Source organism: Gopherus evgoodei, chromosome 2 (assembly GCF_007399415.2).
Source record: "Gopherus evgoodei ecotype Sinaloan lineage chromosome 2, rGopEvg1_v1.p, whole genome shotgun sequence".
Classification (NCBI taxonomy): domain Eukaryota; kingdom Metazoa; phylum Chordata; order Testudines; family Testudinidae; genus Gopherus; species Gopherus evgoodei.
Genome location: NC_044323.1, coordinates 53,183,868 through 53,200,468, shown reverse-complemented (window position 1 = coordinate 53,200,468; position 16,601 = coordinate 53,183,868). Strand labels below are relative to the sequence as shown.

Genomic DNA, 16,601 nt, shown 5'->3' with positions numbered 1-16,601 from the left:
AGGGAAAGAGTGGAGTCGGGGCAGGGAGGTGCAAGCGCATACCAGTGCAGGGGAAAGTTGGCGCCTATGCTCACTGCTAGGAGCATGTCCTCCTGGCTGTTCTGGGGATTAGCTCTGCAAGGCCAACAGCCCTTTTCGCAGTCACGCTCTGTCCCTTTCTCTCTCTCTTCCCTGCAGCCCAAGAAACACCATGAGTAAAATCCCCAGGAGACAGCACATGATGTGCATCTCTCCTCATTAGAAGGCTGCTGCATTTGACCACAAGAGAGAGGCCCTGCTGGCAGAGATGGGGAGCTCTTGCCGCTCCAAGGTACAGTCTACAGAAGGCAAATTGTAACAGACACGCTAAATGTCCCACATATATCAACGTCCTTCATTTGCCCCTTTTCTCAGAATGTGAGAGCTCTGAAAGTGTGCTCAGCCCCACACCTGGGGGCAGACAGCAAATGAGAGAGCTCCCCTGTTTTTTGTCTGCCTCTGGATAAAGCAACTGAAAGCACGAGAAATGCTTCCTCCACTCCAGCCATCCTGTGTCTGTTAAAGTCGAAACACTCTCCAGGTGGCTATAGGCACTTCCATAGGTTGATAGTAGCAAACCCAAAGTCTCATTTGAATTCATCCTACATAGAGCCAATGTCTCTGGTTGGACAGCTCTTCCCTACTCATGCTCACTGGAATTGCTGCTTGGAAAATGGTGAACATAGTTCTTTAAAAAATGTGAGACATTTTGGCCAAAATTTTGACTAGCGTTGACTTGTTTTAGTGGAATACTGGTGCTTCTCCCTGTCCTCATGCCATAGCCTCATTAGCTTCTCTCTTCAATGGCTACACTGACACCTCCACCCGTACTGCTATCAAAGGGGGGCGTTCTTCAGAGAGGAAGGATTGTCCAGTGGATAGGTGCTGGGCTGGGACTTGGGAGACTAGAATTCAGTTTCCTACTCTGTCACTGACTTCCTGTGTGCCAAAATGGGGATAACAGCACTTCCCTACCTCACAGAGGTGTTGTGAGAATAAATATACTAAGGAGTGTGAAGAGTTCAGGTGTTATGGTAATGGAGGCTATGTAAGCACCTAAGATGGCTAGAGGCATCACATATTATCAGTACAAAACTAAACTTTAGGAAGGTGATTGTGGATCCCAAACCTATAAGAATAGACATTAAACTATGACTGATCATGATCCTAATTATTTTATTTTTATTGCTAATCACACAAAGCAATGCTCAGTGATTGAGTAACACATCAACAACATGCTTTGCAGCTTGCTGCTGTTCCTAAAGAAGTGCAACCTCTATTTCCTACTGTAATATCCATTCTATTAACAGGAGACTACTGCTATAGCAGAGAACTCCATCTTCTATAAATTATTCCTACCATAGAGAAGAGCACCTGGATGATCTTATTAAAGGTAAGCATCACCAGCTACAATATACTTTTGAACATAAAGATGAACAAAAGGTTTTAAAAACACAAATATTTATTATTATCAGCTATTAAAGTAGGAAGCTTATTGATGAGTGACAATACTTCTATTTATGGTAACCAATGAGAAATAAATAAGAAAAAAGGCAAGTAAATGCTTTATTCAAAAGGAAATATTTACTTCAACATCAGTTGCACCCACTGTCAAAATTATTCTACTTATAAAGCACACAAAAGTACTTGGATACATATACATTTGTTTTGTCTGGAATATTTTAAAAATACTTTCCCTTTCATACAGAAGAGCTTTTCTTTAAAATACTGGGAACAAAAAGCTATTTAAGACCAATTAGGGTTTGTTTTTTTTAAAACAAATCTCCTCCCTCTCTTCCATACTCATTAAAGCAACACTGCTCATCTCCAGAGGAGGATGGCTCATTTGTTTCTTGTCTTTGTACACTGTAGACCAGAGTGTCGCAAACGACATCTGCATATATTTGGCACTACACATTTTCCTCCATGTTGACAAGGCAATTTACAAACAGCTGAAATGATACACCAGATATATGGTACATCTACCATACAACACAGTTTAATTTTTCTTGCACGGCTCATTGTAGTAGCAGAATTGTTCCCTAGTGACAGTACTGGGACAATAACAATAAAAGCATAATGGTAGTACTGTAAGCAATGACTGTATTTGAATTCTAGCCTCATGCTCCTCCCTAGGATCCAGCCATGTTGTGTCTAATTTCACTCACACTCCATTCCCCTTTTCTGTTCTCCATCTTATGAGGAGAGAAAATATAAAACAACTCCAGTTCTCCCTGTATGGCTGGATTGTAACTTGGGCTGTATGCCTGCTTGGGGATATAAGGAGAACAAGAATTCCTGTTATAGCTCTAAGGGCTATCTGGACTTTGGCTCTGGGCATACTGGAGTAAGCAGTTGCTATTTCCTGCACGCCTCCAAGAGCAAGCGGGCAGGGAGAGGCAGTGAACAGACAGGGCTCTGGTCCCACCCCCCGCAATGTGCCAGCTAAATCAGCCCAGGTGGGGGTGTTGTAATTTGCTGTTGGCACAAGCCCCAAATGTGAAGTTCAAAGTGACAGTGGTTTGGTGGCTGCTGTGCCTGAAATGATCACCAGCCCTGCAACTGATGCAGTCTCAAAAAAAAATCAGGAATTTGAAGCGTTTGATCCTTTCTATCACTGTCTATTCCACAACACTGTAACTAACTGATATCTTTGGCATCAGGCATTTTGTAATATCTCCACAAAATGCCCCACATCTACCCTTGAACCTCAGGGCAACCTCTGTACCTCTGTCTGCCTGCATTAGATAGAACAAGGGGATAAGCTGTTTCATCGGGGATCTGATAGGTGGTGTCCCTCCTATAAATGAGTAGATTACAGCATTTATTTGTAAGGTCTCCTTGCCAATATCAGCTGCATTAGTGTTTCTGCAGCGCTTGGAATCCAGGGCCCACATGACTCTGGGATTTCATAAACAGTTCTTTTCACTAGGTCATTCATTTCAAAAGGATTAACCCAGAGGATTTATCCAGAGACTGAAAGGGTAGCACTGAGTGCTACCACACAGGAAACTGAGTTCAAGGACAATCTCTAGTGAGCAATTCTCTCAGTCTCTGAGCCAGCAGGAAGGAAGTCTGCACCATTTACTCCCCAAAGATAGTACCTCCTGGTGACTGCCTCTCGGAGCAATGTCGTTACAGAGCATATGGGACAGCTCTGAGTTGATTAAAATCTTCCCTCCTTATATGAATCACTGTTTAGAAAGGTGAATGGCTGTTATTGTGGCTCAACAGGGGGTAGGGCCCAGATCCTCAAAGGTCTAGTTGCCTTTGGGAGCTAGATGCTTAAACACCTTTGAGGATCTGGGCACAAGCGCTTGGGAATGGTATTGGACTAACAGCCCTACTTACTGCAGTCCTTTATTTACCCTTGGATCAAGAGGAACATAGGATGCCCTCCAACAATAACCTGTCAAACTGTAGGAGCAAACACCTCTAGTGTAAAAGGATGTGTCATTTCCCTCTCCTTGACCTCTCTAATGACACTGCCAACTAGCGCCAGTGTGGGGTTTCTTTGTGATGTGGAAACTTGTTGACTAGGAACTGATCTAAGACCACAAAATACATTTCAAGTAGCCCCACAAAAGGCATTAGATAATGATTTGGGGAGACTACCAACCAAAACTTGGATTTGAACCAGTAACTTAGGGGTGAAAGACTCTATAGCCTTTTACCAAGCACACAAGCCATGTATTTACCACCTTGGTTAGATCTCTGGGGGCACCACTACACAAAGGTAGCCTGGACAGACTAGGACAGAGTCATTCATTTGTGTTCAAACAAATACATAAAATACATAAAATAAAGAAAAAAGAAATATCAGAGTATTTTACTTAAATGCCATGATCCACCGACCTATCCAACTGGACAGCTGCAGATTCCAGGAGACACATAAGCTCCATCATTCCAACACCCCTGAGGAAAATTTCTGGAAAGGAAGAATGGGTTAAAAAAAGAAGTTCCTTGCTACACTTTAAATATGTTGGATTAATTAAGAGCACAAGAAAAACAAAGAAGGAAAGAAGGGCTTTCTGCCCTCAGACATCATAAATGGTAGCATCAATAGAACTAGGATACTAGTAACCTGATGTGGGATATAAAATATTGAAGATTGAGGGTCAGATCTTCCAGTGGTATAAATCAATGTAGGTCCACAACAGAGCTATGGCAATTTTCTCTCAGTTGAGGTTTTGGCCTATATATTTAAAGCTTTAAAAGAGAATAATCTAAATGCATTCCTGTAGCTACTGTTCACTTAAAAGTTCTACAAGCAACCCATCCTGTGTTCAGTCACACAATCCTTAATGGACCTACGACACTGTAGCTCAAAGTAACTTGGAATTAATGTCACCAGCTATAGAGCAGCTCCTCCACTTTTACTGTAGCGCTGTCATTTGCATTATTATCAGCCCATTACTCCTTTTTAAATGTTTTTATTGGCTTTGCAGTTATACCACAAGCTCATTCAGAACATTTCCATTATTCTTACAGTCACCGTATACTGGTGTATAATCCAATTCCATTTTATCATCCTAATAGAAAAGTAATGGTGCCACTTTAGCCAGGAGAAGGTCTGTTTCTTCAAATTAAATGGCTTTTACGGCATACAAGGCTGCTCCCAACTACTTCTTACACATTCAGCCAATCATAATCAGTCTGATCAGACTGCAGTCACATGTCTGGCAAAAGATTTCATTCCCACAGATCTCTAATTAGGCTGCCATCTGGGCACGTTTACAGTTCTCAGGCATTGTTAGCATTTGAGTTATCTCAGGTGCAAATGAAACATAAATCTGGGAATTTACCCTCCTGGCATCTTGAGCCTGTCCAATCAGAAGCACAAAGACACTACACTGCCCCATTGGCAGAGGTGCATTCCCCACCAGTCTGACACCCTCCTTTACAATTTACTGCAAAAGACCACCACAGGCACTGAACAAATCCAGCAGATAATTAGCGTTAAATAGCCCACTTTGTCATTGTAGCACAAATCTGAGGAAGCTGACAGACTGAATATTTAGTCTCATCAGTAATTAATTATTAGCATTTATTTCTGTGTGATTTTCTTAAGCTTCACAATGGGCACTTTAGCTGCAAGATATAATTATTCAAATTGAGACTAAATATATTGCTTAAATATTAACAGAATTTCTACCAATTGTTTTAAATGTTCATATGTATATTAGCATAGTGTCTGATTCCGCTGCCCTTACATTTAGCAGAATAGAGTAAGGACCTACTTAGTGCGAGAAAAGCTGATGGGATACAGCAGAGATGGGTCAAATTTTTTTGATCTAAAAGTTTTTTCACTGAAAAAATGCAGATTTGAGTCGACCAAAACATTTTGCAAATGGATATGGAATTTGCCAAATTGTTTCCGTCTACAACAACAAAAGTTGAAAAAAATTTTTGACTTTTTTTATTCAAAATTTACTTCAATTGTAAGTTTAAATAAACCCTCAAAACTGAAATATTTTGTTTGACCCCAAACATTTTTCCCCTTGATTTTTTTAGATCAGCCAGCAAAGTGAAAAATCAATTATTTGCAGAACTCTAGAATTGAATCCTTAGGCCCTGATTCAGAAAAGCACTTAGTACAATTAATAATTAATTAATTAATTTTAAGCACGATCTCAAATCCTCCTGAATTCAATGGGAGAATCAGGCCTTATTCATTTTGGGCAACCTATAGCTAGCCATAATATACCTTGGGTCAGAGCCTCCCCTCTCTCTCCGCTCCCCAACCAGACTATGCCAGATTCTTCTTTTGCATTGTTCTTTGTACTAGATCACAAGGAGTTTGTAGCTAACACTTACGGTATATGTATTAACACAGCAGCAACCAGAGTCTGATGCTGGCTGGAGTGAGGGCAGGAAGAGGCAGGGGGAGAGGGCAGAATTGGGAGAGATGGGGGTGCGAAGAGGTGGGGCAAGAGTGGGGGCTTGGGGGAAGGGGTGGAGTGGGGGCGAGGCCTGGGGCAGAGTGGGAGTCTGTTGACCTGAATTTATGGGCTAGTTTATTACAGCTCGCCAATGATCTGACCAAAAGATATTTAAGTTCTTGTCCCAATTCAGGTTACAGGGTTAGAGAACACAGATTGCTTAACGTTGTGAGAGGACACTTGGGTTGTATGGTAAGGACATTTATACTGAGGACAATACCAAATTGTTAAGAGCTTTATTAAAATGAACAAAAGAATAATAAACACTGTAAAACACAGACTCACAAAGAAGTAATACAATTCTATGACCCCTTGTGGTAACATCTCTGTGTTAAAAAAACCTACTTGAACTAGCATACTCATGCCCTTCCCTGAAGAGCCGGCAGTGGTAGACAGAGGACCAGCTTCGTCTCTGACATGCCTGATGAATTTGATGGCCCAGGCTTTCCAAATTGGTAGTGATTAGGTTCGAGTGTTGAGTAGCCACACTGTATTGCAAAGCTGAGCTGATAGCTTGATAGAAGATAAGAAAAAGTGACCCTCCTGCATGGTTGTTTGCCCTCTTATAGGGTTCTGACCTATCATGCTCAAATCTTATTTCTTCACCTAGATAAATCTTCGGGTACACTTACTCTATAGATTAACATATTATGGCATATAGTCATGCATATTAACATTGATTATCTCATGCCCAAAACCTTGGCCTAACTTATGACTTCCAAGTTCTGCGGTGTACCCTGCAGTTAGCAGTCTTTTCCAGACCTATCATAAACATATTCAGCAGTTCAGTTCCCCCATTCAGTTCCCCAATGTCAAGAGGGGTAACCGATAGGCCATTTAGCTATGCCAAAAGTTATAAACACTCATATTGACCTGCTCTAGCTAATCATACAGGAAACAGGCAGGTAGGTTCCTTGCATTATAGCCAACTATTATGAATAACTATTATGAATAACATATAATGGAATTTGGCATAAACAAAACCCAAGAAAATAATATAATCACTCAAACCAATGAAGAAAACACATTATGCAATATAGCAGGGCTCGGCAACCTTTGGCACACAGACTTTCAGGGAAATCCGCTGTCAGGCCAGGTGGTTTGTTTACCTGAAGTGTCCTACTGGCCGCAGTTTGCCGTTCCGGACCAATGGGGGCTGCTGGAAGCGGCAGCCAGCGCATCCCTTGGCCCACGTCGCTTCCTACAGCCTCCATTGGCCTGGAGTGGTGAACCGTGGCAAGTGGGAGCTGCAATTGGCTGAACCTGTGGATGCTGCAGGTAAACAAACTGTCCTGGCCCACCAGCAGATTTCCCTGATGGGCCGCATACCAAAGGTTGCCGATCCCTGAAATATAGCAAGCTAGCAAGCTAACTTTACGGGCTACAAGTCGAGCACTCCCCCGGGAACTGGGGAAGTCAGTGCTTCCGGTTCTACTGTCTGTCTGCTGATTGGCTGTTTGTGGTAGACTTTCCACCTATCCCCTTTCCTGCACATACTTAAGTACTTTGCTGACTAGGAATAGATGTATTTGAAGGGTATTTTCAGAGATTAAAAATATTAGAAATATTCCTGACTGGGATTACTTGAGCATAATGCAGGTGAGGAGATCGAGTTGCAAAGTAAAATTCAGTTTATCCCATATTCCCTTAATTTATGTCATGCTCCCAGAAATAATGGTATTTACTCTGATATCATGACCTATCTGATTTAAAAGAGTGGCCCATGCTATTAAAATCATAATAATTACTAAATTACACTGCTCTACAGCCAAAATGCCTCTGAAATAAATGTAGTCCAACTTTACTAATTCTGGGTCACTGAGAATGAAAATGATGCTTAAAATTGTTGATTGGCTCTAGTTTTCAAGATATGCTATTGGGTCAGAATATACGACCCTTGACTTGGGAATGGCGGAGGATAAGTGAGTTATAAAGGGAAGGGATCTCAATTTAAACCAGAAATGACTAAAATGCATCTTTGACTGGATCTATGAATAAATCTATGACTGGGTTTGGACAGTACTTGCTTTTAGGCAAAACAATGAATGATGCAATCTGAAGCTGGTATTGCGTTATATATATATATGAATTGCATCATGTTATTCCTAGAAGTCATGGATGATGCAATCATAATGAAGCTTACATCACTCTGCTGAACAAATTGCCCTATATCAGCTCTAGAAATCATACAGTGTCGTGCTCTCTTATTTGTCAGTGTTTGATTTTGCAAAGGGACACATTTCTGTTTAGCCAAAGCGAGCAGAGATGCCTCGTACTTGTGTGAACAGTGCGGATAACTTCTGCTATGTTTGTGGTGAAGTGACTTTTGCATCACAAAAGCGCAGTATAACAACTATGGTTAAGAAAGCCTATCACCTTTATTTTGGCTGCAAAATTGGAGATCAGGACAAGAGGTGGACCCCACACATATGCTGCAAGACTTGTGCAACAAATCTTCACCAGTGGTTGAACAGGAAAAGGAAATCTATGCCTTTTGCAGTACCAATGATTTGGAGAGAGCCAACAGATCATACCAGCAATTGTTACTTCTGCATGGTGCCTCCAGTTGGGAAAGGTGTGTCAAAGAAGAAAAAGTGGACTGTGCATTATCCAAACATTCCATCAGCTGTACGCCCAGTACACAACGGAGAAGGACTGCCGGTTCCTGATGCACCAGAATCATTCTCACTTGAATCAGACGACGAAGAGGAAGAGGATGAAACTTCTGGTCCTGAACCATCAATGTCACAGGACCCACATTTTCTCCCATCCTCCTCCTCTGAACCACACCTCATAACACAAGGTGAACTGAATGACCTTGTCAGGGATTTGGAACTACCCAAGAGTAAGATAGAGCTGTTGGGCTCCAGACTACAGCAGTGGAATCTCCTGGCAGGCTATCAGGGCAAATGGTGCCCATCAATGCTTGCAGACTATTGCTTGACAGTGACAAGAGATGCTCCATTTAATGAATACAAGAGACAAGCCAAGAAGCGCCGAGTAGACACTGAATAGGACTAAACTATGTACATAATAGTTTTTTGCCTTTTGTTTCATAATAAATTTTATTTATACAACCCTTTTGCTGATTTTTAAAGTGTTACATAAACAGAACGGGTGAAATATTATCATGTAAAGCAACCATAAACACATGAAAAGACCTAGGTTTACAATTTATGATTAAAACTCTACTATCTACGCAATATATATAGACATAAAATGTAAAAACTTAAATATCTTAGAAACAGTAGCCAATCAGTTGTTTTAATTGTCATATTTGAATTCAGCACATCAAAATACATAATAAATATCATATTTTATCTCTGAAGCAGACGACTTCTCAAAAATTGTAGACCAGTGTTATCAGTTATGGAGACTCAGAACTCCCATCAATGTTCAATGGAGTTCTGTAAAGGCCATTTGTGCCCTTTGAAAATCTTCCCCTCCCACCTCCACCCCCGTGCACACAAAAAACCACACCTAAATTACACTGTTTAACTTGGCATGTAAAATTTCTAGGTCATTGCTCAAAGGTTTCTGAGTGTAGCAGTTTATATATAGTCAGTATTTGTTAAAAGCAGGTGCAGTGTATGCAAAGACGGATTATGTGAATTTATTTCTTGTTCTGTATGAAGGGATAACGGTATTTATACAGTATTTGGTTCCTCAATCCATTTTGTTTTAAACAAGATTTCATTTTTATCTTTGAAATAGGATGTTGAAGGCTCAATGATATGTATTTTAGGGATTGTCTACACTGCACTACTATGCAGACTATGGAGGTGTGAATTGTATATTGCACCAAAGAGTTGCACTCTAACTGTCCCATGTGGACTCTGCTGGCACAAACCAAAGGGTACCTAGTTCATGTTAACGTAGTCTGATTTGAAAGAAGATTATGTTAACATGACTTAGGTGTCTTTTAGTTCACACCAGCAGTGTCCATATGGGATAGTTGTAGTGCAACTTGGTGCACTGTGCAATTCACACATCTGTAGTCTGCATTACAGTGCAGTGTGGACATAGAATTAATAGTGCCTAGAGCAGGGATCGGCAACCTTTCAGAAGTGCTGTGCGAGTCTTCATTCATTCACTCTAATTTAAGGTTTTGCGTGCCAGTAATACATTTTAACGTTCTTAGAAGGTCTCTTTCTGTAAGTCTATAATATATAACTAAACTATTGTTGTATGTAAAGTAAATAAGGTTTGTAAAATGTTTAAGAAGCTTCATTTAAAATTTAAAAAAATGCAGAGTCCCCCGGACCAGTGGCCAGGACCCAGGCAGTGTGAGTGACATTGAAAATCAGCTCCCTTACCATAGGTTGCCTACCCCTGGCCTAGAGTGTCAATCAGAATCTAAGGACTGGCATAATGTATGATTAGTCACATGTCTAGCACACTAGTGAGGATTTGTTAAAGGTACCTTGCTGTGCTGATCCACAGAGGATATGAAATATTACAGCCTCTGCTACAAGGGCTTGGCTTTTCAGCTCAAATTGCGGTAGCTCACGCCTTTAACACTGGAAGTCCCCAGTTCAGTGCCTAGTGCTTTGGTTAAAAGGGGCAGTTGTCACATAAGTGTTAACTTTACAACAGCTGTGTTCGAAATAGTTGCTGAAGTAAACTTGTGCATTCCAGGAAGAGACTAATATAGGGCTTCACCCTGTGAGGTGCCTACAGAATCAAGCCCCCTGGGTTGGACACACTTTGTCTATCTGATAACATGGAACCAAACTGCTTAGGATTCTCAAGAGAATTAATGAATGCTTTGTCTGATAAGATTATCCATGCAAAAAGAGTTCTGGATAAATGAAACCCTTCATCTCATGCCCCATCAAGGAGACTCATTGAAATTAGTTAATTTCCTTCTCTCTCACAAAAGGACATACAAAGGAAAGATAACTTTGTCTCCTTAGCCTTTTTACCTGATCCACCATGGTCTCGGATTAGTGAACAAAGTGATTCTTTAGTGACATCCATAGCATTTCCTAGTTTGTGATGTGGAGAGGTCACAATTTTACTCTATAGTGCAACAGTGAAAGGAGGTGAGGTAAATATCAAGATACTTGTTACTATAATGAAAAAATGTTACATTTGCTATGGCTGTAACTAGATGTTTCTCCAAACTAGAGGCTGACTTTAGTATTATACCCATTTAGCTTCCAGGCAGAATAGAAAGTACATTACTTCACATATATCTGCTACAGTAAATTGATAGGATAGACAAGTGGTATCTGTTTCTACTGTCATATTATTTTAATCCCTCAAAACTGGGGTAAATAAAGGAGGACATTTTTGGGAACTATCGCTGAGTTAACCATACAGTGAGCTCAGTTCTCCATTATGGGACAGGTTACATCAAAGATGAATTTTGCTTATTTCATCTTGTGAGCATGGCTCTGAGAAAGGTACCAACCCAGTGTAACCACAGTGGCATTTGAGATTAAGGAGATATAGTTAATGAGGATAGTCATTTTAGAGTGATGCTTTTTAGTTTAAAAAATCACGTTTTTAAAACGAATTATTTTATCTGTCTTAGCTTTTTTACTTCATAATGATTCATATGGTACAGAGTGTGTTACTGTGTCTGGGGCCAGTCCTGGTGGTGTCAAGTCATGTTAGAGTGGTAGGCCCTTCATTCAGATGCATTGGTATAAAAAAATGCTTAAGGATACCTTAGGTTTGCCACTTATTAATGTTAGCCTTTAACACAAGCCTCACAGTCTAGTCAGATAAATGTTACCCTGTTCTGCAATTAAGTTTCAGACAGATGTCTTCCAGCTGTTTGGAATGATTGTGTCGCTTACTAAAAAATGATGATCGCAAATATTTTGGGAAAGAAGAGACTGACAGGAGCAAGAGTTGCCTACATGCTTTGAAGTGAGAAGCCAAGGATCTTCCATGAAGACCATACAGAATGGTCTAAACTCTTTCCCTTTGCTTCTTTCTCTCTGTTCTGTAATTCCAGTGTTATCAAGGTTCAATAAGGCCACGCTCTTTTCTTTCAAATCCTTGAGGTGCTCTTCTGCTTTGAGGCATATAGGAAATTAGTAAAGTGGTGATAACCAGCTGTGACAGTCCAGGATAACTGACACTATTTATGTCATAACATATTCCCAGATTTGGACCTTAGCATCCAAAATATGGGGGTTAGCATGAAAACCTCCAAGCTTAGTTACCAGCTTGGACCTGGTAAAGCTGCCACTACCCAAAAAATAAGAGTGTTTTGGGGCACTTTGGTCCCCCCAAAAACCTTCCCTGGGGACCCCAAAGACTCAAATTCCTTGAGTCTCACAACAAAGGGGAATAAACCATTTCCCTTCCCCCCTCCAGGTGTTCCCTCCCCGGGTTCCTGGAGAGATACACAGAAGCAAGCTCCGTGAATTTAAACAGAGGGACTCCACCCTCCCCGTTTCCAGTCCTGGAAAACAGAAGTACCGAGAGCTAATCTCTCTTCCCCCCTCACCCAGAGGGAATGCAAAGTCAGGCTAGTAAATCTAACACACACAGATATCCCCCTGACTTCTTCCTCCCACCAATTCCCTGGTGAGCTACGGACTCAATTCCCTGGAGTTCCCCACTAAAGAAAAACTCCAACAGGTCTTAAAAAGAAAGCTTTATGTAAAAAGAAAGAAAAATACATAAAAATGGTCTCTCTGTATTAAGGTAACAAATACAGGGTCAATTGCTTAAAAGAAATATGAATAAACAGCCTTATTCACTAAGAATACAATTTAACACATTCCAGCAACGACACACATGTAAATACAAAAGAAAACAATATAAACCTATGGTCTTCCTATCTCTTTATACTTACTACTTGGAAACAGAAGATTAAAAAGCAGGCGACAGAAAAATCCTTCCCGTAGCCGAGAGGGACAGACACAAGATAAAGAACAAAGAACTCACACCCAAAACTTCCCTCCACCCAGATTTGAAAAAGTCTTGTTTCCTGATTGGTCCTCTGGTCAGGTGTTTCAGGTTACTCCTTTCCAGGTGAAAGAGACATTAACCCTTAGCTATCTGTTTATGACACACACCCCCAAATTGCAGACAGTGGGGAAGCTCACTGGCTGCGATTTCTTCCTAGAACTTTAAAATAAACAGATTAATACAACACATGCACCTTTACATATACCACTAAGTATATAACTAACAGGCTTCTACATTTTAAGAACACTTTTTAACTACTGGATTCTGGGAAACTCTCACAGGAGAGAGCATTAGCTACTTTTTTGGAAGCTCCTTAGATGTGCTGAATTTCAAAATAAAAATCTTGGAGAGCTAAACTTCAACGAAGAAGTTTCTTGTTGTTCCCCTTGGCAGTATGAAGCCACTTTAGTGCAGCATGGTCAGTTTGTAGCTGGAACCGCTGTCCCCAAACGTATGGGCGTAGCTTTTCCAGGGCGTACACAATGGCATAGCATTCCTTTTCACTGACTGACCAGTGACTTTCTCTCTCAGACAGTTTCTTGCTGAGAAACACGACAAGATGGAAGTTGTGATTCGTTGCTTCCTGCATGAGAACTGCTCCTATACCACGCTCAGATGCATCCATGGTTACTAGGAATGGCTTGTCAAAGTCAGGGGTCCTGAGCACAGGGTCAGACATGAGCATTGCCTTAAGTTGGGTAAAGGCCTTTTGACACTCATCAGTCCACTTAACTGCATTTGGCTGGGTCTTTTTGGTCAGGTCAGTCAGTGGGGGCAGCGATTTGGCTGTAGTGTGGTACAAATCGCCTGTAGTACCCAGCCAAGCCTAAAAAGGATTGAACCTGTTTCTTTGACTTTGGGACAGGCCACTTTTGGATAGCATCCACCTTGGCCTGTAGGGGGTTTATGGTTCCTCGACCCACCTGGTGCCCCAGGTAAGTCACTCTGTTTTGGCCTATTTGACACTTTTTGGCCTTAACAGTTAGTCCGGCCTGCCTGATGCGCTCAAAGACCTTTTCCAGGTGTAGTAGGTGTTCGGGCCAGGAGTCTGAAAAAATGGCCACATCATCGAAGTAGGCAACTGCATATTCTCCCAGTCCTGCTAGTAGATCATCTACCAGCCTCTGGAAGGTGGCAGGTGCATTTTGCAGCCCGAAAGGAAGGACATTAAATTCATACACCCTCGCATGGGTGACGAATGCTGACCTCTCCTTGGCAGGTTCATCTAGCGGTACTTGCCAGTACCCCTTGGTTAAGTCTATTGTAGAGATGAACTGGGCACGTCCCAACTTCTCCAATAGCTCATCGGTGAGTGGCATTGGATAGTTGTCCGGACGAGTTACTGCATTTAGCTTATGGTAGTCCACGCAAAAGTGTATTTCCCCATCTGGTTTGGGTACCAGAACCACTGGAGATGCCCATGCACTGGTAGATGAGTGGATTATACCCATCTGTAGCATGTTCTGGATCTCCCGTTCTATAGCAGCTTGGGCATGAGGAGACACCCGGTAGGGTGGGGTTCTAATGGGGTGAGCATTACCTGTGTCAATGGAATGGTATGCCCGTTCAGTCCGTCCTGGGGTGGCTGAGAACAATGGGGCGAAGCTAGTGCACAGCTCCTTGATTTGTCGCCGCTGCAGACGTTCCAGGGTGGTTGAGAGGTTCACCTCTTCCACGCCACCATCTTTTTTCCCTTCGTAGTAGACACCGTCAGGCCACTCAGCATCATCTCCCTGGACTGTAAACTGACAAACCTGTAAGTCTCTGGAATAGAAAGGCTTGAGAGAATTAATATGGTACACTCTGGGCTTTAGTGAGGAATTGGGAAATGCTATGAGGTAGTTCACAGTTCCCAGGTGCTCTTGGACCGTGAATGGCCCTTCCCATGATGCTTCCATCTTATGGGCCTGTTGCGCCTTCAAGACCATAACCTGGTCTCCTACGTTGAAGGAACGTTCTCTGGTATGTTTGTCATACCAGGCCTTTTGCTCTTCCTGAGCATCCTTTAGGTTTTCTTTAGCAAGGGCTAAAGACTGTCGGAGGGTGCTTTGTAGGTTGCTTACAAAGTCCAGAATGTTAGTTCCTGGAGAAGGCGTAAACCTCTCCCATTGCTGCTTCACCAACTGTAATGGCCCCTTAACCTCGTGGCCATAGACAAGTTCAAACGGTGAAAACCCTAAACTGGGATGTGGTACAGTCTTGTAGGCAAACAGCAACTGCTGCAACACTAAGTCCCAATTATTGGCGTGTTCATTGACAAATTTATGTTTCATGGCCCCCAAAGTTCCATTAAACCTTTCCACCAGGCCATTGGTTTGATGGTGGTACAGGGTGACAACCAGGTGGTTCAGCCCATGAGTTTCCCACAGTTCTTGCATGGTGCCTGCCAGGAAATTAGATCCTGAATCTGTAAGGATATTGGAGGACCAACCTACCCTGGCAAAAATGTCTGTTAGGGCCAGGCACACCGTGGCCTTAGCTACTGCTTCCAGCCATCGGGTAGCAAAGTCCACGAAAGTCAGTGCGTACTGCTTTCCTCTTGGCATCTTTTTTGGGAAAGGACCCAGAATATCCACAGCTATTCGCTGAAATGGGACCTCAATTATGAGGAGTGGCTGGAGAGGGGCCTTGACCTGGTCTTGGGGTTTTCCCACTCTTTGGCATACCTCACAAGACCGGACATACTTGGCAACATCCTTGCCCATTCCCTCCCAGTGGAAGGACTTCCCTAATTGGTCCTTGGTTCTGTTCACCCCAGCATGGCCACTGCATGATCATGGGCTAAGCTTAAGAGCTTCCCCCGGTACTTAGTTGGAACCACCGTTTTTGTGGCTGCCATTCTTCCCGGTGTCCAGCAGAAAGAATCTCCTTGTATAAAAGTCCTTGGTCTATAACAAACAGGGATCGATTAGAAGAGCTGAGAGGCGGTGGGGAGCTCCATGCCGCCGCTCATGCTTTCTGAAGGCTGTCATCTGCTTCCTGCTCAGTCTGGAACTGTTCCCTTGAGGCTGGGGTCACCAGTTCTTCCTCAGACTGGGGACTTGGGCTTGGTTCCTCTGGAAGCGATGTAGGTGATGGGGTTGTTCCTATTGCTGGTGAACCACTCTCCGCTGGTGCACCAGGGGGTATTTCAGGCTCTGGCTGAGCCTTTTGAGTATGGCTGTCTGTTGCTTCTGCCAGTTCTGGCTCGCTGGCGCACTCTGGCGTTGAGTTTGAAGATGTGGTTGCACTTGCTGGTGCTGGTTGCTGTTCCAGTTCCGGGCCTGGGACTGGAGGTGCTGTGGCTGTTTCAGTGGTTGGCATGGAATCCGGGTCCACTACCTCTGTCTGGGTCTCTACTAACACAGACAGGGCGTCTGTGGACGACTCAGGAACAGGAATGGGTCTGGAAGCTTGTCTGGTTTGGCTACGTGTAACCATTCCCACTCTCTTGGCCTGCTTCACCTGGTTGGCCAAGTCTTCCCCCAGTAGCATGGGGATGGGATAGTTGTCATAAACTGCAAAAGTCCACATTCCTGACCAGCCTTTGTACTGAACAGGCAGTTCAGCTGTAGGCAAGTCTACAGCTTGTGACATGAAGGGGTAAATTGTCACTTGGGCCTTTGGGTTGATGAATTTGGGGTTGACGAAGGATTGGTGGATAGCTGACACTTGTGCCCCCGTGTCTCTCCACGCAGTAACCTTCTTTCTGCCCACTCTCAGATTTTC

At 42.7% G+C, this 16,601-nt stretch overlaps 1 pseudogene; it reads right to left on the bottom strand.

Annotated features, from left to right (window-relative positions):
* Positions 1 to 1,860: 1,860 nt before the first annotated feature.
* Positions 1,861 to 10,897, bottom strand: LOC115644817 (annotated as a pseudogene).
* Positions 10,898 to 16,601: the final 5,704 nt, after the last annotated feature.